We start from the raw sequence: 22776 nt of genomic DNA on the forward strand, positions 1-22776 counted from the left end.
TAACATTTCTCAAGAGCTACAAACTCAGATTCCATCGTGGATCTGGTTATTACGGTTTACTTAGAAGATTTTCAGGAAATGGCTGCACCTGCTAGAGTGAAGATATATCCACTCGTAGACTTAGAGTCTTTTATATCAGATATCCAACTTGCATCGTTGTATCCTTCGATCACAGCAGGATATCTTGTATAGTGCAGTCCATATTCACGAGTATACCTCAAGTACCTCAGTACTCTTGTTATCCCTTTCCAGTACTCAACACCGGGATTACTCGTGTATCTACTCAGTTTGCTTATTGTGTATGCCAAGTCTAATCGTGTACAACTCATCAAGTACATCAGACTTCCAATTACTCAAGAGTACTCTATCTGAGAGATACTTTCACCTTGATTTTTCGATAGATGTTGACTCGTATCTATCGACGTTCGTGCCAACGCAGTATCACCATTGATGAATTTCTCAAGAATTTTATCCACATAATGAGACTGACTAAGAACAAGTCCTTCTGTTGTTCTAAGAATTTTGATTCTTAGAATCACATCAGCTAGGTTCATGTCTTTTATATCAAATCTTGAGCTCAGCATACCTTTTGTGGATTTTATTATCTTATCATTACTTCCAATGATAAGTATGTCATCTACATAGAGGCACAAGATGACATAGTCACTCTCTGTGGCTTTCATGTAGACACATTGATCTTGAATTCACATTCCTTCATGGCATTATCAAATTTTTCATGTTACTGCTTTGGAACTTGTTTCAAGCCATATTATGACTTCACCAATCTACAAACCTTGTTTTTCTATCCTAGCACAGAAAACCCCTCAGGTTGCTCCATGTAGATTTCCTCTTCTAAATCCCCATTTAGAAAGGCAGTCTTTACATCCATTTGATGTATTTCGAGATTCTATAGAGTGACAATAGCAAACAATACTCTCATGGAAGTTATTTTTGACACCGGAGAATACGTATCAAAGTAATCAGGACCTTGTCGTTGTTGGTATCTTTTGATTACCAATATGACCTTATACTTATCTATCGTGTCATCTGATTTTATTTTCTTCTTGGAAATTCACTTGCAACCTATTGGTTTACTTTCCGAAGGAAGATCCATAAGTTCCCAAGTGTGATTTTGCAAGATAGATTCTATCTTAGATGCAATTGCCTCTCTCCAATGAGGTCTATCAGAAGAGCCTACAACTTCTGAGTAACTTCGGGGCTCACTCTCCAACATGAAAGTGATAAAATCCGATCCGTAGGATTTTTCTACCCGAGCTCTTTTACCCTGTCTAAGCTCAACCTCAATTGGTTCAACATCATCATCATCTTCTTCGCCTTGTGTTTTGTTTGCCCGTTTTGAAGAGCTAGCATCCTCTCGAGTCTTATACGGAAATACATGCTCGAAGAACGAGGCATTTCTCGATTCGATTATCGAGTTCTTGTGTATCTCAGGTATGTGTGACTCATACACACAAAATCTGTACGCAGTGCTGTTTTGTGCATATCCAATAAATATGCAATCAACAGTCTTTGGTCCTATCTTAATCCTTTTCGGATCAGACACCAACACTTTGGTAAGACACCCTCACATTCATAAATATTTGTAGGACAGTTGTCTTCCACTCCACAACTCATAAGGGCTCCTATCTATTTTCTTCCGGGACATCTTATTTAAAAGATAATTAGTTGTTAGCACAACTTCCCCCCATATGGACTCTGGCAATCCAGAGCTCAATAGAAAAACATTCATCATCTCTTTTAGAGTTCGATTCTTTCGCTCAACAACTCCATTTTGCTGAGGAGTATAAGGAGCTGTTGTTTTGTGTCTGATCCCATGTTCAGCACACAACTCAGCAAACGGTGATACATATTCACCGCCTCAGTCACTTCGAACTGCCTTAATCTTTCTATTAAGCTGATTTCAACCTCATTCTTATAGAGAGCAAATTTCTCTATAGCTTCATCTTTACTTTTGAGAAGATACACATAACAATATTTTGTGTTATCATCTACAAAAGTAATGAAGTATTTATTACTACCACGAGTTGGCGTACCTTTTAGGTCGCACACATCAGTGTGGATTAGGTCAAGTGGTTCATTACTTCTTTCAATATGTTGAAAGGATGACCTTATCATTTTCGCCTCAACACAAATCTCACACTTGTGTTTTAGGTCAAGGTGGAATGTAGGTATGCTTTGCATATTAATTAATCTACGCAATACATCGTAGTTAACATGTCCTAGTCTACCATGCCACAAACATGAAGACTCAAGCATATAAGTGGAAGAGCTTTTAGTTTTATTTATCTTAGGCATAATCGCCATTACATTGAGCTTAAACAACCCATCAGATAGATAGCCCCTTCCTACAAACACTCTATTCTTGAACAATACAACTCTGTCGGACTCAAAGACAATGCGAAAGTCATACTTGCTTAACAGTGATCTGGATACTAGATTCTTTCGAATCTCTGGAACATACAACATATTGTTCAGAGTGAGATCCTTGCCCGAGGTCATCTTCAGCACCACTTTTCCTTGGCCCATGATGTAATACCCCGGTTCTGAGATTCTGGTTAAGTATGGCTTAAAAGGTTAGATGATACTATTCATATCACCAAGGTGCATCTTCCTTTTCGAAAGCCCAAACTTAAGATCCCGTCTTGCGAATTTTGCCTCTAAGGTTCCTTCATGCAGTTTTAAGAATTTTTTCCAGAGCTCTTTGACTGACTCGACTCTGTTCCAGTTGACTTTTTGTGGTGGTAAAATACTCAGTAGATGGAATTCTACCTTGCCGTTTGACATGATGTCAGCTTACTCTTTTTTTGTCCACTGATATTCTTCTTTGTCAGCTCCTTGCAGATCCTTAAGTGCTACAAAACCATATTTCATAATTAAAAGTAATTCAAAATCAATTTTGAAGAATACCTCCATCTTCTTTTTCCAAGTCACAAATTACTCCTCGAACTTAGGCAGATAGATGCTTGGTCCGATCATTTCTTGTGTGCTTCAGTTGACGGTTAGTCCTTCTGAAATATCCTCACTCTGATATCACTTGTAGGTCCCGTATAGCCTACAAGAGGGGGGGGGGGGTTGAATTGTCCTGAAAAGAATAGGTATACCCTTTCTAAAACTTTCGACTTTAGATTAGAAAAAAACTTTAATAAACGAAATTGAAATGCATAAAATAAGTATGAGACACAAACGATTTACTTGGTTTAAAACCAGGGATATTGCTAATCCAAGACAAATGAAGCTCAACTAATCAACTCCTTCAACACAAGTCGCGGAGAAACCTCATACAAAACATTGAACGTATAGAACTTTGAAGAACATAGTAGAAATACTCGAATACAGAAAGTGTTGTGAGAAACTACTGAGACCAGGGCTTAATTTATAGCCTGCTGGTTGAATCTGACTGTTTGCTGACGTGGCACGATCTGAGCGCCTGGACCCTATCCGGGCGCCCCCAGCATGACAAACTCTATCTCCATGCAACGGCCTTCGCAACAGTGCAAAGATAACTTTTTATCCATTCCCGAGCGCCTAGACCCGCTCCGGGCGCTCGGATCGCTACTGATGTGGATGGCGCCTTTTGGAACCAAAATGGTCCAGGTGCCCAGACTATCTTGTCCAGGGGTGGACGGTCCGGGCGCTCGGATCAGTCAGCTTGTGCTGACTGTCCAACGCCTTCTCTGGTCGCTTGGGTGATCTCGACCATTCGAAATTGGGCTTACCTGAATCTATCTTCCGACTTTCTCTTCAAGCAATCTCCCGTTCCGGCTTCTCATCCATCAGAAATGTCGTGGGCTTCCTTCTCATCCGCTTGCGTATTCTTCCACAGCACCTTGTCCCTCGGACACACCGAATCCGTCGACTCTTTTCCGTGTCATCCTCCTCGCTAGCTGCGTCTTTCACTTGACTTCTTGTGATCTAAGTTCCTGCACACTTAGACACAATGATCAAATATAACAGGATCTAACTTAACTTGGTTGATCACACCAAAACTACCATGGGGTACTTGCGGGATCAAATTGATATTTGAAGCCATGAATATAATTATGAGAACTAGAGAGAGACATAGAAAATAGTTTCATGTAATTTCAAGTTCTCTAGGTCCATCCATCGATTTTGAATACTTTTATTTATTTTTTAATTTTTACCCATTCTGCGACGAATTCTTAATTTGTCACAAAGTTTGCAACAAATTTTAATTTCAATGCAAAATTTGCAATGAATGCCAATTTCATTGGAAAATTTGCAATGAATTTGGAATTTCATCGCAAAGTTTGCAACGAATATTGAATTACATTACTAATTGGTAACGAATTTTGTGACGAAATAGAATTTGTTGTTAATTTATGACAAAACTATTTTGTTACTAAATTTGTTGCTAATTAGCAACAATTTCTTATTTTGTCGCTAAATTTGTTATAGATTTGGGATGAAAATATTTTGTCCTTAAATCTAGTTTTTTTTTAAACATAGCATCAAAAATAAGATGATATGACAAAAAAATTAGAGCAAAAGTACTATGCATAAATTGATAAGTATGACAATTTGATAGTTCGTAATCACGCAAGATTCGTGTGCAATTAAATCAAAATTTATGTTATGAAAGTTCTGAACACCACCTTTCAATTTGAAGTACTATACTACCGTTAGTCTTTTATGTATCGGTATATGATGAAATCTGTTGGCTTCGTCCATGCATTTTAAGAGACATTATATTAGACCTCTTATCATCATGGACCCAAATACACAAAAAAAATGGAAGCCAAGGAAGATACCATAAAACATTTTGATAATATAGCTCATATTCTGTTATCTCATGAGATTATTTGAAAAAAGTATAAGTGTGAGGATTAGACATTGTGAACCCAAATGTTAAGAAACCCCAACCCCCAACTAATTAAAGTGGTCAATTCAGTGCTTTTTGTAAGTAAAAGATAAAGTGATGGTTACCAGAGATAAGAACTTAATATTATCGGCAATTTATCAAATCACGCACCTAGATATTTTAATTGACCAAAAGATGTATATTACTTGTTGGTGCAATATCCCTTAGGTCAAGGTTGACCTGGTTGACCAAGCTTGAGTCTTGGTTTGGATTTCGATGTTTGACAATGAAAGGTTGATTGCAGAAGAGTCAAGTAGGTCAAGGTTGACCGGATACTTGACTGTGAAAGTCCTGGTGAGTGAAGCCAGGCAGAAAGAAAATCCTGGTGAGTGAAGCCAGGTGAAAGACCTAGTGAGTGAAGCTAGGCAGTATGAAAATTCTGGTGAGTGAAGCCAGGTGAAAGACCTAGTGAGTGAAGCTAGGCAGTATGAAAGTCCTGTTGAGTGAAGCCAGGTGAAAGACCTAGTGAGTGAAGCTAGGCAGATTGGAAGTCCTGGTGAGTGAAGCCAGGCAGAAGGAAAGTCCTGGTGAGTGAAGCCAGGTGAAAGACCTAGTGAGTGAAGCTAGGCGATTGAAAACCCTAGTGAAAGTCCAAGTAGGTCAAGAGAGTGACCGGATACTTGGCATGAAAGAAAAGTCCAAGTGGGTCAAAGGGATTGACCGGACACTTGGTGAGGGAGTCCTAGCAGGTTAAGGGAGTGACTAGATGCTAGGCATGACGTACCAACAGGTTAAGGTTGATCGGATGTTGGTTTGGGAGGTTTGGGACTTGGTTTTGGGCAAAAACCAAGCTGGATCGATCGGTGGATCGATCCGGACCTTTCCCAGCGAACAGAAAGCCTCTGGATCGATCGGTGGATCGATCCAGAGGTCCCAATCGATCGATGGATCGATTGGGATGCTGTTGCATCGATCCGTAGATCGATCCGGGCATTTTTCACGCGATAGGCGCCGGATCGATCCGTGGATCGATCCAAAGCCTCCGATCGATTGGGAATAATCGAATCGATTGGGATCCGACCGTTGCGTCGTATTTGAGTTGCAGGCGTGCGTTGTCTTCGGCATCACTTCATAGATTCATTTCAGATCTTCACCAGCTCCTCCACAACTCTTCTCAAGCTCGAGATCGCCAGTTCTTGAAGGTTCTTGGAGGCTCTTCCAAGTCAAGAGGCGGATCAAAGCAAGAAGAAGAAACTAGGGTTAGGGTTTGTGCACTCATTGTAAGCTTGTAAGCTTGTATTTCTTTACTACCCTTTCTTCTTCTTGTATTGAGTCTTGTAGGGCTTCTCCGCCCTTGGTAGTTACCATAAAGGAGAGTTTCATTAGTGGAGGGTGCGTGTGTTGTGTGGATCCTTGGATTAGTCACCTCCCTTGGAGGTGGATACCAAGTAAAATCCAAGTGTTAGCGTGTTTGTATTTGTTTCTTTGTATTTCCGCTGCGCATCCTTGAAGAAACAAGCAACGCCGAGCAACGAGCACGCGAAGAGCTATTCACCCCCCCTCTAGCTACTTTTCGGTCCTAACAAGTGGTATCAGAGCCAGGTTGCTCTTCACCGGAATCATCGCCGGAAGGGTCAAGTATAACAAGAGAAGCTAGAGGGTGAAGAAGTTGAAGAAAATTGTCAAAGTCAAAGAAATTCAAAAGCTCAACTTCTACAACGGAATTCCGAGATGGGCTCGGATTCGACACGAGGGTGGCTCCACCATACACTTCCACGAGCTTCGATTCTTGGAAATCAAGAATCAAAAACTTTCTTATGATGAAGATAGAGCAATGGTTTGCTCTAATGGAAGGATTTGAAGCTCCAACAAACTCCAAGGGCAAGCTTCTCAAGAAAAGCAAATGGAGCTCGGAGCAAATTCAAAGGAGCGAGACAAATGATAAAGTGACCAAGCTCTTGGTAAATTTATTGCCAAGCAACATTTTGGCTCAAATTGGAGAGTTTGAAGATGCCAAGGAGCTTTGGAGCAAGTTGGCAAAGATACATGAGATCCCCTCCACTGTACCAAATCAAGGAGAATCCAAAGAGGGCGACTCAATGGATCAAGATCAAGAGGAGGACTCCGAAGTTGAGAGATGCTCAACTTCCGAAGAAGAAGTCCAAGAAGAAGCTTCATCCTCAAAGGAGTGCAATCAAAAGAGCAAGGAAGTAGTATATTCCTTGTTTCATGTACAAGAGAATGAAGAAGAAGGTGAAGCCTCCACCTCTAGGATTGAGGGGGAGCAATCTTCATTGACACCGGATCAAGAAGAAGGAGAATCCTCCACATCCGGGTCAAGAGAAGAAGAAGATGAAGAAGCGTCCACCTCCACAAGTCAAGCAAAATCAAATGGAGGAGTATCAAGTTTGGATCAAGAGGAAGCTTCTACCTCCGGATCCAAAGGAAAAGATGTCACCCCTACAAGCAAAGGTATAAATATTTCAATTAATAATAAAAATCATATTATATGCTTTGAATGTAGGGAACATGGGCACTACAAGAGCAAGTGCCCCAAATTGGCCAAGAAAAAGGGCAAAATGGCACAAAAAGACAAGGAGAAGCTCAAGGAGACTATCCCCGGAACAAAGTGTAAGACCGTTAGATTCGATAGAGGGGGGGGTGAATATCGATTCGAAAATCTCGAGTTAAAACGCAGCGGAAAAGTAAGGAAGTAAAAAGATGAACACGGTTGATTTTTACTTCGTTCGGAGCCTGTGACGACTCCTACTCGAAGGCCCGTACTCCTTGAGTACTTTCGTTGGGCAATTCACTAGCAATTCGGATAATTACAATTTACGTACAAATATTACTAATGAAAGAAAAACAAAGCTATACCGACAAATAATGAATTAAAAGAAAATCGGAGTGAGTCGTCGGAGACGTCGTTGGAGCGCAGAGTAGCGAGTGATTGAACTCGAGTTCTCGAACGATATTTTGAAGCTCCCACAGGGCTTCTTTTATATGCCGCCCGGCGCTGGATCCTTCCGGCGCCGGAATGTGACGAACACTCCCAACCAGATGCTCCAAGTGTCAACGTCTGGGATAAAACTTGCCTCCCGCCTAGATACCTTCCAGCGCTGACTTCCGCCGAACCATCCCGGCGCCGGACCTCATTGCTTCCTACCGCAAAAGTGTTAGTCCGAGGCAAATAAAACCCTGCACAGATTGTAAGCACATTTTTATAGATACGCTAAGTAATAAAATTAACAACAAGAGTATGACTTAGATTCCGTCTTCGAGATCGAATCTAGTCACGATCTCGACTTAGACATCCGAAATGGATCTAAGCTGGATCGACGCCTAATGTCCCTTCCGAGAACGTGTCCTCACCACTCCTCCAGGTGACTTACCTCACTTACCGCCAGACGTCCGGCCACCCCGACCTGGACTTCTCGCCAAGCGTCCGGCCACCCCGTCGACTCCAGCTATCCGGTCAGCCCGTCGACCTAGCTGGACTTCGCTGCGTCCGGCCACCGTCGACCATTGACTTCTCGCCACTATCCGGCCACCACGACCTAGTGGACTTCTCGCCACTATCCGGCCGACCTAGCCGGACTTTTCCCGCACACTGATCAAAGTGTCGACACAACTAACTTAACCTATTTGTCATTCATCAAAACCAGGTTAGACCGTTAGTACCCGCACCAACAATCTCCCTTTTTGATGGAAGCCCGTTAAGTTAGTGAAAGCATATGTACGAAACAACATGCATTTGTGTGGTTTTAAAGTTAGTTTGTGTTTTTAAATTGGTTTAGCTAACTTAACCACCTAACCCTCCTCCCCCTTTGGCATTCATAAAAAAAACAAGGGAAACAATCATAGTGTAGAGTTACTGAAAACAATAACACTTAAAAAAATAACTGAGTTTGGTTCAGAATTCAAGGAAAAAAATACAATTTTTAAATCCAAGAGAAGATCAAGTTGACTTGGGGGAGTATAAAGTTTTGAAAACTTGTATAAAGCAGTAGTTTTTAGCTTTTAGAAAAATTGCTAAGTTTTAATTTTCAAACATAAGTGTATAAGGTCTAAATTTCAAGATTAAATATTTAAAACAAGTTTCAACTTTGAAACGCTTTTTAAACATAAGTTTTCAAAACCAAAATTTTTGTAAAATTGCTAAGTTTTCAAAAACTGCTAAGTTTTTGTAAAATTTGTTTTTCAAAATCAAATTTTCAAAGTTTAAAAGTATTAGATTCAAAACCTTTCAAACTCTCAAATTTTTTGTAAAAGATTTCACAATTTTAAACAAGTTGTTTTTAAACTTTGATTTTCAAAATTAAGTTTAAAATTCAATTTGGAAAACTAAAGTTGTTTTATTTCTCCCCCTGAATTTGATACTTAACTTTAACCAGCTGTCTAACCAATTAGGTACTAACTAACTATCAAAAGATAGTAGCTTTCACTTGGTTAGTCAGATTATAATCAGTCAGTGTTTGACTTGACTGATGAACTTTTAATCTGATTAATATCTGAATTGTATTTAACGTCCAGACTTATGCTGATGCACTGAAATAAGCATCTTAAGTCCAGATAGTTGGCCTATGCATCTCACCCCTTTCTATGTTTATCAAACACAAGCAAGGTAAACCTAAGGTGTTGGTGAGATGCTCAAAAAACTAGTCCTATGGGTTGTAACGACCACCCTTCTTACTACTACTACTACTCTTTAAGAGTGACCGTTACTTATCTACTAACTCTACTTAACCGGTATAATTAAAAATCTCTAGGAAAACCCTACCGAAAAATTTCGGCAGAGTCTCCCCTGTACCGGTGACCAAATCAACAATACAAACGGTGTATACTCAGCCACAGGCGGCTGGAACATATAATCACACGACCACGCAGTATAATAACTCAAATAAAAAGAAGGAACTACTCTAACAATAGCAAACAACTATATCACTCCAACAATAGGACCCAACTACAAGTGCGGAATAAACTTAATTACAATCTCAACTCATAATAACATTTAAAGAGAACTAGAACATAAACTGAGACTCTAAACAGGTAAATCCTGAACATATGCTAGCAAACTCTGGATCTCTCCATAGTCCAGTCATCACACACCTTCATCACCACCACCTTGTCGCCTTCCTTGCTAAATCTTTTCCTTTCCTTTATCTGCAGTAGGAGGAAGTGCAGTCTATAAGCATAAAGCTTAGTGAGCGCTATCTACTCACAAAAACTCGATATGCATGTATATAAATAAAAACATGCTAAAACCGAATGCTAACATATAAAACTACTCATGCTCATAAATAGCAAAGGAATCATACTATCTGAAATACTAAACATGTATAGCTAATCATGCTCATAATCCAATGAAGGAATCATACTATCTGAAGTACTAAACATGTATAGCTAATCATGCTCAAAATCCAATGAAGGAATCATACTAACTGAAGTACTAAACATGTATAGCTAATCATGCTCAAAATCCAATAAAGGAAACATAATAAACATGTAAAGCTACTAAACATGTAAAACTACTAAACATGTAAAGCTACTAAACATGTAAAACTACTAAACATGTAAAGCTAAACATGCTGAATAATCTAGTAGCAAGGAAACAATTGAAACTACTACTGCATGCTTACTAAGAACAGCAAGTAAGTATAACTAACTGAAATACTAACATGTGAAGCTAGTCATGCTCATAAATAGCAGTAGAAAGTCTCAATGGCATGCTAATATAAAAGAACTAACTTGCTGAATTTTTAGAGATAGAAATGACTATCTTGCTGAAATAAAACTAAGACAGTTAACTTGCTGAAATTGAAACAAAAGAACTATCTTGCTGATTTCTGAACTTAAATTAAGTTTATTTCTTTTGTTCTAAAAGCTTATATATATATGTATATATATATACTTCAAAATAGATAATAAACTTCTTTTGGGCCCGGCATTGTACCACTTTGCGCGCATTCTTAATAAGAATCGAGGTAGCTAATCCCGAAACTACTAAGATACTTCTAGGCCATGTGCCTAGGGGCAACTTGGAGCCCATCCCTTGGATCTTGTGTCCGGTACATGCCCTTTAAAAGTAAAATACTTTCTTTTTAACTATAACTTCTTTATACTTGCCCTTACTTGGCATTTAAGCAAACACCTTGTGTGCGCTTTTGATATTCAATATTCTGAAATTGAAATCAAGTCTAAACCTTAGTCTTTCTTGCTTATAGTTCTTAAAGATAAAAACTCATGCTTATGTAATAGCAAAGAAACTAATAATTTCATGCTTGTTAGAATGCAAGGTACCCAAAACTAAAATACTAATGTTAGGAACTGTTCTTGCTCCTTAAAACAGCAACAATAAATCTTCCCAAACATACTAGCGTTCTAAGCTCATAAAATAAAACCACCCATAAGGAACTAAGGGACTTAAGAACACTGTATGCTTGATTTACAAAGAAATTCATGTTCAACATAAAAACCTAAATCCGGCCAAATAGATTAGAAGGCTGTTCTTGCCCGTGCATAGCAAATGAATTCTAAAACTAAATTTCTGAATAAATCTGCAAATAAGCTAAGGCTAAAGCTACTCAAAAGTGCTAACAATGAAGGTCGTTCATGCTTGTTCAAGTAAGGAAAATGCACCACATATATATACCTATGTTCTGTTCATGCTCAATATGGTAGCAAGGAAAGGAAAACTAATCTGCATGCTACTATAGATATATCCATTCATGCCCATTAAAACAAGGAAATACAAATCAAAAAAATGCTAGTTATAAGAGGCTATTCTTAATTAGTAAATCAGTGATGAATTAGATACTGGGATGCTTAAAGGGCCGGCTGTTCATGCCTGTTAAACTACAAAAACTCATAACAGAATTTTCTAACTACAAGACTGTGCATACTTGTTAAACCACAAAAGAATTCTACTACCTTTGCTGATCCTTCCCAGCATCAAATTAATACCGCAACACAGTAACATAAGTAACCAATTCCCAGCAGAATTTAAAAGGCAGCTAATCCAGCAAACGCAAAAATAAACCAATCCTAGCAATAAGGAAGAACAAAACGAAAACAGAAATCCAATCTGTATTTGTTTAAGAAAACCAAAAGAATCTAATAGAGGAGGCAAAACTAAACTATATGCTTAAACTAAAAATTCTTTCCTATTCTTTGAGATTCACGGCAAAAAGCACAACACCATAATCCCACAGCATGTTTCAAAACCGAGAAGAACGAGGTCCGAAAACAACTCCTACTGCAGGTGAGAAGCAACTCACCGAGCGTTCTTGGACTTACAACCGAAGAAAAGGGTTGCTAGGATTCGGCGAGACTCGAAATCACAGCACCTTCTACGCGTCCACGGGCTCTCCACGTCGGGGAGATCACGAGGATGAGAAGGATTCTCGGAAAAACCCCTCGCCGGCCGCCGGAGGAAGAACCCTAACCTTGCTGCGTTTCCGCCCGAGACCGTCGCGCGCCGTCGCGAGAGAAAGAAAGGGCGAATAGGGTTTTCGGCGAGAAAGGGAAAACTTAATCCCTTTATAACTAGGTTTTCTATTACTAACTATACCTTAAATATAATCCGTTCTTTCCTTAATTAACAAAACTCGCTAGCACAGTTGGTTGGCTGTGTTTTGCTTAAAGCGCGGCTCGCAGGTTCGAGTCTCGGCTGCAACTATTTTTTCTTCCTATTTATTCTCTATTCACTAACTACTGCTTAAATATTATTCACTCCATATAAGGTTAACAAAAACCGTGTAGCTCAGCTGGTTGGGCCGGTTTTACTTGGGTCAGTCCGACCCGAGATCGTGGGTTCGAATCTCACCTTCAACATTTTCTTTTAAAACTTCTTTCTTTTTGTAACCCTACTAAACGACCTCCAAAAATTACGTAAAAATACTATAAAAATTCCTAAAAATCTCTAGAATATTTTAAAAGTATTTTCAAATATTTTTATGGACTTTTAGAACTTGAAATAGGGAAAATTGGGTCGTTACATGGGTACATGTTTTCTAAGGATGTACAACTAGTCTAAGGCCAAAACTGTTTTCGAAAGTCTAAAAAATGGAAAGTTTAAAAACAAACAAGTTTAGCCTATAAGTTGGTGAAATCAATTTTGAAAGTATTTTTGAAATTTCCTAGTCTATTGAGCACATCCCTAATTGTCGTCGTAAGTTGCTAAATTCACTTTCAGGGAGTGGTTTTGTAAAAATGTCAGCTAAATTTGATTTAGACTCAATGTACTTGAGTTCAATATCACCTTTAGTAACATGATCCCTGATGAAGTGGTGCCTAATTTAAATATGTTTGGTTCTTGAATGATGCACAGGATTCTTGGTTAAGTTAATTGAACTTATATTGTCAATTAATACTTTTACATTTGTGATATTTAAGTTGAAATCTTTTAGAGTATGCATCATCCATAATAACTGTGCAACACATTCGCCTATAGCTATGTATTCGACTCACCAGTAGATAGTGCAACACAAGATTGCTTTACTAAACCACTGACAAGGGATGGACCAAGTAGTTGGCATCCACCACTTGTGCTTTATCTAATTTGCATCCAGCATAATCTGAGTCGAATATCCTATTAATTCAAAGTTGGTGGTCCTAGGATACCAAATTCCTACATTTGTGGTTTCCTTGAGGTATCTAAAGATTCTTTTGACTTGAGTCAAATGAGATTCTTTAGCGGTATCTTGCGCACATACTAACCGCAAATAAAATGTCAGGTCTTAGATAAAGTAGACTACCTATCATGCTCCATAATGTTTTAAGTCTCTGATTTCCATTAGGATCATCATCTAGGATTGTGTTTGACCGTAGTGTTTTTATTTCTTTAGTATTTTCCATTCCAAATTTTCTAAGTAACTCCTTAGTATATTTTTGTTGATAAATATAATTTCCTTCATTTGTTTGTTTGACTTGTAACCCTAGAAAATAAGTTAATTTTCCTACCAGACTCATTTCGAATTCGTGTTCCATTAGGTTTGTAAATTCGTTTAAAAACTCTGAGTTTGTTGAACCAAAGATGATATCATCTACATAAATTTGAGCTATAAAAATATCTTCTTTTATTGATTTCACAAATAGTGTTGGGTCAACTTGACATTGGTTGAACCCTTTAGAGATTAAGTAAGAGGTTAGTCTTTCATACCATGCTCTAGGTGCCTGTTTAAGTCTATATAATGCCTTTTTTAATTTGTAGACATAATCAGGGTGTTCTAGGCTTTCAAAACCAGGTGGCTGACCTACATAAACTTCTTCTTTTATTAATCCATTAAGAAAGGCAGACTTGACATCCATTTGGTATAGTTTGAATCCTTTATGGGCTGCATAGCTTAGTAACATTCTAATGGACTCTAGTCTAGCTACCGGGGCATAAGTTTCATCATAGTTAAGTCCTTCAACTTGACTGAACCCTTTGGCAACTAACCTGGCCTTGTTTCTAGTAATTTCTCCAGTTTCACTTAACTTGTTTCTAAATACCCATTTGGTTTCTATTATTTTCTTATCGTTAGGTGGAGGTACTAGGTCCCAAACTTCATTGCGCTCAAATTGAGCTAATTCTTCTTGCATAGCTATGACCCAGTCTGGGTCAAGTAGGGATTCAGCTACAGTTTTGGGTTCAATATTTGAGATTAACGAGATTTGACTTAGGTTTCTGAAAGATGACCTAGTTTGGACCCTAAGGTCTGGGTCACCAATTATTTGATCAGTAGGATGGTTTGGGTTGACTCTTATGGTTTTAGAAGGTTGACTTTCTTGTAGTTGTTCTTCTTCTTCATGATTTTGGGTTTGGTTTGTTCCTTCAGAATTGATATGTTCATGAACAGGGTCAACTGGTTGAGGTTGGGCTTGTTCTAGGTTTTGATTGGATTCTTTGAATTTTACATTGGTGGTTTCCTCAATTCTTAAGGTAACTTTATTATAAATTCTGTAGCCTCTGCTATTCAGAGAGTACCCTAAAAAAATTCCATTTTCTATTTTGGAAGTGAATTTGCCTAAGTGTTCTCTAGTATTTAGGATAAAGGCTGGGCAACCAAATACCTTAAAGTGTTTTATATTAGGTTGTTTGTTGTAAAATATTTCAAAAAATGTTTTATTGTGTTTTTTGTTTAGTGTTGTTCGGTTTTGTACATAGCAGGCTGTACTAACAGCTTCTGCCCAAAAATATTTAGGTAAGTTGTATTCGTTTAGCATAGTTCTAGATGCTTCAAGTAAAGTTCTATTTTTCCTTTCTACAATTCCATTTTGTTGGGGAGTTTTAGGGCAAGAAAATTCATGATGGTAGCCATTTTCAAGGCAAAATTTATCAAAATTATGATTTTTAAATTCTCCTCCATTATCACTTCTGATTCTTTTAATTTTTATGCCTTTTTCATTTTCAATTTGTTTGCAGAAATTTGTAAAAATTTCAAAGGTTTCATCTTTATTTTTTAAGAATTTGACCCAAGTGAACCTAGAATAGTCATCTATTATAACTAAACAGTATAGACTTCCATTTATTGATTTAACTCCATGGGAGTCAAATAGGTCTAAGTGTAAAAGTTCTAGGACTGAGTTGGTTTGGGATTCATTAATTGGTTTGTGGGTAGATTTTGTTTGTTTGCCTTGTTGACAAGCATTACATATCGTTAAATCTAAGTTAGGTAATTTTGGTAAGCCTCTAACTAGACCATTTAATTTACTTATGTTTCTGAAATGTGTGTGTGTGACATTCTTCTATGTCATAACCAGGTTTCCTCTTTTTGTGTTAAATAACACTTGACTGAAGAAGTGGTTAAGTTAATGGCATAGATATTGTCTTTTCTAAAGCCTTTTAGGCTTATAGTTGGATTATCTAGATGTTTGATCAAACATTCTGTGGATAGAAATTTTACCTTATACCTAGTGTCACATAATTGACTTATGCTCAGAAGATTGTATTTAAAATTTTCAACAAGTAGAACATTTGTAATTATGAAATCTATTTTTAATTCAATATTACCTATACCAATTACCTTGAGTTTACCGTTGTTTCCAAAGGCAACTGTTCCTAGGCTTTTGTAGGTTAATTGAGTGAACTTGGTGTGATCTCCAGTCATATGTTTGGAGCAACCACTGTCCAAAATCCACTTGGTTTCCTACAACAAGTAGGATTTTTATGTTAGTCTTTATCAATTTTTAATCAATCATTATTAAAAAAAATCTTAATTTTAAAATTTTGAAATTAATTTAAGTTTAAAATTTTGAAGTTAATTTTAAGTTTAAAAATAAAATTTTGAAATTAATTTTTAAGTTAAAATTTTGAAATTAATTTTTAAATTAAAATTAAAATTTTGAAATTAATTTTTTAAGTTAAAATTAAAATTTTGAAATTAATTTTTTAAGTTAAAATTAAAATTTTGAAATTAATTTTTAAGTTAAAATTAAAATTTTGAAATTAATTTTTAAGTTAAAATTAAAATTTTGAAATTAATTTTAAATTAAAATTAAAATTTTGAAATTAATTTTTTTTAAGTTAAAATTAAAATTTTGAAATTAATTTTTAAATTAAAATTTAAATTTTGAAATTAATTTTTTAAGTTAAAATTAAAATTTTGAAATTAATTTTTTAAGTTAAAATTAATTTTTAAGTTAAAATTAAAATTTTGAAATTAATTTTTAAGTTAAAATTAAAATTTTGAAATTAATTTTTTAAGTTAAAATTAAAATTTTGAAATTAATTTTTTAAGTTAAAATTAAAATTTTGAAATTAATTTTTAAATTAAAATTAAAATTTTGAAATTAATTTTTTAAGTTAAAATTAAAATCTCAGAACTAATTATCAAGTGAAAATTATGATTTTGAGATGAATTTTTGATTTGGACTTTTGGTTTAACTTGTGTTAGATTCAGACTTAGCTTTGGTTTCCACAAATAGACATTCTTCGGATAAACTTCTAAGCTTGGTGAGTCACAAGGACATCATTAGAAGTAACCAACCTTTCGAGGTTTTCCGAATAGTCCTATCCACGGAACTTAGTACTAAATCTTGGTCTAACTGGTTAGGATTCGTTTAAGGGTAGCTTCGGTCAGTTCCAAATACACCAGATCGAAACCATATCTTTCTAGACATGCGATGCCCAAGTTTCCCTAACGTACTATCATCCAAAAATTTCACCAGTACCATGATTCCAGTTAAACTTGGTCTCTCTTTAACTAATCCTAATTACCCTGCCGGGTTAGTTTGTTTTGGGTTATGTTAGTTTTGGAGGTGCCAGCTATTCTGGAGCCTCCCCCTGAATTATTGGCCATTAGTTTAGATTTTGGTTTTAGGTTTGTATCGATTCTTTTTCTAGTTATAATCAACTTGGTGATAATCTAAATTTTGTTGTTTCTTAAACTGTTTAGATTTTGAATTTGATTTAGGTTTGTATTTTGGATTTTGGTTTGGTTTATTTATATAATGTATTTTTTCTTTAGGTATATAGAATTGATTAAGTCCTACTTGCGTGGTTAAGCACGCTTTCGGGACCCAAGCTTGTTTAGTTGCTTTGTGTTGGGTTAATAATGATTTAAAGGTTTTGTTTGAGTTTGACTTATATCCAAGTCCGGTTTTATTATAGCATGCCTTTTGGTTATTTAGAATTAAATCTAAATTTTTAGATCTTGTTGTGAATTTTTCCAACATTTCCTTTAACTTATTAAGTTCATTTTTTAATGATAAATTCTCCTCCTCAAGTGTTCGATCTTGAGTTGGATTCGAATTTTTTAATTGTTCCTTGAGGTTTTGATTTTCCTCAATAAGCGATTTATTTTTATTTTCCAATTTAACTAATTTTTTATTCAAACACGAGATAATTCTAAAGAATTTACGATTTAAGTTTAGGTATACCTCTTTGGAACCTTCGGAAACGAGTACGGACTCGTGGCTCGATTCGGGTTCGGACCCGTCTTCCGATTCCTCTGATTCGTCTTCTGTTTCAGCTTCGCGAGCCATCAGCGCGAGGTGACTTTGGTGCTTTTGCCTTTCTCCTTCCGATTCGTCTGAGGAGGAATCGTCCCATGTTGCTTTGAGGGCTTTCTTCTTTGTTGACTTTGGTTTGTCAAGTTTCAATCTTGGGCATTCGTTCTTGTAGTGCCCCTTTTTGTTACATCCGAAACATGTGACATTTCTTGAGTCGGCTGGAGAACTGATCTTCTGAAGATCCTGTTTGCTGAAGCTTCTCTTTTTCCTGGTGAACATTTTCCTTACCAGGTTCACCAGGTGTTCTTCGTCTTCAGAGTCTTGATCGGAATCTTCTTCGGATTCGGGCTTGTTCTTCTTTTCTTTAGAGGAACCTATAAATAAAGCTACACCTTTCTCGACCCCGGCGTTAGTTTGCTCATGAAGTTCTAATTCACAAAAGAGTTCGTCCAATTTTAATTTAGATAAATTTTTTGAAATTTTGTAGGCATCTACGATTGATGCCCACAAATTGTTTCGCGGAAAAGCATTTAACGCGTACCTGATTAAGTCTCGGTTCTCCATTTGGTGGCCTATCGCGTGGAGACCGTTGAGGATATCTTTGACCCTCGCGTGGAGCTGACTTGCCGTTTCTCCTTCCTGCATTTTTATATTAAAAATTCTATTTAACAGCAAATCTCTCTTTGTTACCTTCGCGTCGCTTGTTCCTTCGTGCAGCTCGATCAGTTTATCCCAAAGCTCCTTAGCGTTTTGATGCGGTCCGACCCGGTTCAGTTCTTCTCGTGTTAGTCCGCAGTGTAGAGTAGTGATGGCTTTGTTTTCAATTGATGCATTTTTCTTCACATCATTTGTCCTGTCTTCAGGGTCTAGTATGTTCCCGGAGTTGTCTACTGGAATTTTGTAAGCCCTTGTGACGCTCATCCATTGGTCGTAGTCTGTCTTCATGTAGACCTCCATTCTCCTCTTCCAGTACGAAAAGTCATCCCCGTTGAATAGAGGAGGACGTACTGTGCTGAAGCCTTCTTGCAGAGACATCATAACCTACACACACGAAATTAACTGGAAAAATATCCCAAGACTTCGTCTTGGATTAGCAGTGCGGGAGAAACAGAAACTCTAAGTTGGTGTTGCACCAATTTAGATTTTAAATGCAAAAAAAATCTTCCAAAAAGATAATAATATCAGTTTTTAAAAAAATTTCACCCCCTATCTGTTTGGTGGTTGCACCAAATCAGAGCGGAACCTTGCTCTGATACCACTTGTAAGACCGTTAGATTCGATAGAGGGGGGGTGAATATCGATTCGAAAATCTCGAGTTAAAACGCAGCGGAAAAGTAAGGAAGTAAAGAGATGAACACGGTTGATTTTTACTTTGTTCGGAGCCTGTGACGACTCCTACTCGAAGGCCCGTACTCCTTGAGTACTTTCGTTGGGCAATTCACTAGCAATTCGGATAATTACAATTTACGTACAAATATTGCTAATGAAAGAAAAACAAAGCTATACCGACAAATAATGAATTAAAAGAAAACCGGAGTGAGTCGTCGGAGCTTTGTGAACGTCGTTGGAGCGCAGAGTAGCAGAGTGATTGAACTCAGAGTTCTCAGAACACAGATATTTTGAAGCTCCTGCCTGGGGCTTCTTTTATATGCTGCTCCGGGCGCCTGGATCCCTTCCGGGCGCCTGGAATGTGACGTAACACTCCCAACCAGCATGCTCCAAGTGTCAACGTCGTCCTGGGGATAAAACTTGCCTCCGGGCGCCCAGAACCATCCCGGGTGCCCGGACCCTCACTGTTTCCTACCTGCAAAACAGTGTTAGTCCGAGGCAAATAAAAACCCTGCAGCACAGATTGTAAGCACATTTTTATAGATACGCTAAGTAATAAAAATTAACAACAAGAGTATGACTTAGATTCCGTCTTTCCGAGACCGGAATCTAGTCACGATCTCGACTTAGACATCCGAAATGGATCTAAGCCGGATCGACGCCTAATGTCCCCTTCCCGGGAAAGCGTCCTCACAGTCACTCCCCTCCAGTGACTTACCTCACTTACCTGCCAGACGTCCGGTCAGCCCGTCGACCCGTCTGGACTTCTCGCCAAGCGTCCGGTCAGCCCGTCGACCCTCTTGGACTTCTCGCCAGCTATCCGGTCAGCCCGTCGACCTAGCTGGACTTCTTGCCAAGCGTCCGGTCAGCCCGTCGACCCGCTTGGACTTCTCGCCAGCTATCCGGTCAGCCCGTCGACCTAGCTGGACTTCTCGCTAGCTATCCGGTCAGCCCGTCGACCTAGCTGGACTTTTCCTGCACACTTGATCAAAGTGTCAGACAACAACACAACTAACTTAACCTATTTGTCATTCATCAAAACCTGGGTTAGACCGTTAGTGCTACCCGCACCAACACAAAGAAGAGCAAGGAGCACATTGTGTGCTTCTTGTGCAACCAAAAGGGGCATTACCGAAGTCAATGCCCCAAGGAGAAGAAGATGGTCAAGGCTCAAGGAGGCATTAGTCAAGGGGGAGCCTCCAAGGTAAAGAAGAAGGTAACATTTATTGAGCCTACCCCTTTATATTATGGTAAAAAGCATGATAGTTCTAATTTTTATCATTTTAATGCAATTTACCATAAGAATAGAAAGCATGAGGGCTTTAAGGAAAAGCATGTGACCCTACATGCCAAAACTACCCAACCTAAGGTTAGGAAGGTAGATAGACACTTGGGCGGGAACACTAAGGATAATAGATACATGCCCAAGAACAAAAATGCTCATGGACCAAAACCTAAGGATTTAATGATAGAAAATCAAGTCTTGAGGTCAAGACTTGATAAAATGGACAAGACCTTAAAACGATTGGAAAATATCCTAAAAGGGCAAAACGAGCATAGCCTAGGTCTAGGAGCACAAAAGCCATCCAATGGCCATAGAGGTTTGGGATACAAACCAAAGGCTAAGAAGGATGTGCCCTCTTACCATATGGTTCCATATAGTTATGGAACAAACCCTAAGTCTAGAGGTCAAGTCAAGGATACAAGGGAAGATATCCCTAGAAGTATCTTTGCAACCAAAGTGACTAGGACTTCTAAGAAGTCTAAGAAAGTCACTAACAAGGTCACACTGGAGGCTATCCTTAGAGTTGACCTAGAAAAAGTGACCAAGGTTTCTAAGAAGCCAAACAAGGTCACTAGGAAGGTATCTAGGGAAGTTATCCCTAGTGAGTACCTAGAGCATCCAAGGAGCACCAATAGGTTTTGGGTTTCTAGGAGCATCTTCTCTACCCCATAGATGAGTTAGAGAGTGTCAACTCCGATTAGAAGGGTAGTTAACCCAACTTTGAGGAAATTGACATTCAAGGAGCATTTTCAAGGTTTTTGTTAACCTTTGAAAATGGAATGGAATTATTGCTTACTCCTTGAAAGAGTAAAATGTGCCTAATGGTGAAAAGATTTATTCTATCTTAATTGGCACAAAATTGGAAAAATATAAGAAATACCAAGTTGAGATTTTGGTATTTTCTTAGTAATTACTCTTGAGGAAAAATGGAATATGCCAACATTTGAGGATATGCTTAATTTTTAAGTGGCATAAACAAATCAAGAGAAATAGAAATGTCAATTTAGGTTTTGGCATTTCTGTGAAGCATTTAGGGCAATCTAGGTTAATTTTTTTTAAGTTAAAACAAGTGGTATATTTAGAGTTTAGCTAAGTGGTTAAGGATACTTAGGTAGGTAATCTAGGTATATTTTATTTATGCTAAACCTTGCCATGATTGTTTGCCCATAATATGCCATGACATCATATTTTATTTGTATTTTGCATTCATGACTTATCATGAAAAATACAAAAATATCATGCCATGTCATACATACATCATGTAGTATAGGAACTTTCTTTTGAAAGTATTGCATTTTGATGTATGCCATAACATCAATCATGCATTATGTTTTATTTCTTAAATTTAAGGACAAATGACATTAGTTAAACAAGTGGCATTTGTTTAACAAGTGAATCAACAAGTAACATCCTTGGTGGATGTTTACCACTCAAAATACCTAGATAGATATGCATGATCCCTAGAATAGGGAAAAACCAAAATTTCACATCTCACAAAGACCTATAAGATGACTTGTATGTGTTTTAGTGCATATTAGATACAAGTGAGATGTTAGGATGATGAACAAAACTCAATATGTTGATTTAGTGCATTCTTTTGAGTTTTAAGTTCATCAAAACACATAGTTATGTGTTCCCATCATTGGGAAAGCTAATGTACAAGTCATGTGCATTAAGCCCAAGGAACATGGTGGGATATTGGTTTGAAAATGTTTTCAAAATGATTTTGAAAAACCTTGGTGAAGGCTATCTTTTGATAGTAATCACCATTGAATAGTTAGACACAAACTTGAAGAAAACACTAAAGTTTTTGCAAGTTTTCAAGTTTATGTCAATCTTTGAAAATATGAAGTATTTTCATAGAAAACTATTTTTCCTTGATAGTATATGCCCTAAATAATACCTACACGAAATTTCATGATTTTTGGATTTTTGTAGAATTTTCTAGGGGTTTCTGAAGTTGGCTGATTTTGAAATTCAGCAACTATCAGAGCTCCGATCGATCCATGGATCGATTGGAGTGCCTGAATCGATCCGTGGATCGATTCAGAAGGCAAGTCTCCCGCGAGCAGAAGCTCGCTAGATCGATCAGCCGATCGATCCAGGAAGTCTGAATCGATCAGTGGATCGATTCAGAAAGATTCAATCGAGTGGAACCCAACTCCAATCGATCCAAGTTGCTGACTTTGGCTAAGAAAGCCTGATTTCAGCATCTTTAAACCTATTTTAGTCTAGGTAACCTTTCCAAACCCCTAAAAATACATTTGTATACATAAAAAGGGTGTTTTCATGTGAAAACAAGGATGGATTGGTTAAGGAAGGCTAAGTTGAAGTTTAGGTTGAGGTTTGTTTCAGATTTTGAATATTTGAACCTCAAAACTTCTACAAT

At 37.6% G+C, this 22776-nt stretch overlaps 1 long non-coding RNA gene across 1 annotated transcript; it reads right to left on the reverse strand.

The window, feature by feature from the left end:
- Positions 1-9741: 9741 nt before the first annotated feature.
- On the reverse strand, positions 9742-12347 carry LOC122049569. Its single transcript, XR_006130988.1, has 2 exons — positions 12118-12347; positions 9742-10003 (listed from the first exon to the last, which is right to left on the reverse strand). It is a non-coding gene; the product is annotated as an uncharacterized LOC122049569 (long non-coding RNA).
- Between the last annotated feature and the right edge of the window lie 10429 nt (positions 12348-22776).

The sequence above is a fragment of the Zingiber officinale genome, chromosome 2B (genome assembly GCF_018446385.1).
Source record: "Zingiber officinale cultivar Zhangliang chromosome 2B, Zo_v1.1, whole genome shotgun sequence".
NCBI classification, from domain to species: Eukaryota; Viridiplantae; Streptophyta; class Magnoliopsida; order Zingiberales; family Zingiberaceae; genus Zingiber; species Zingiber officinale.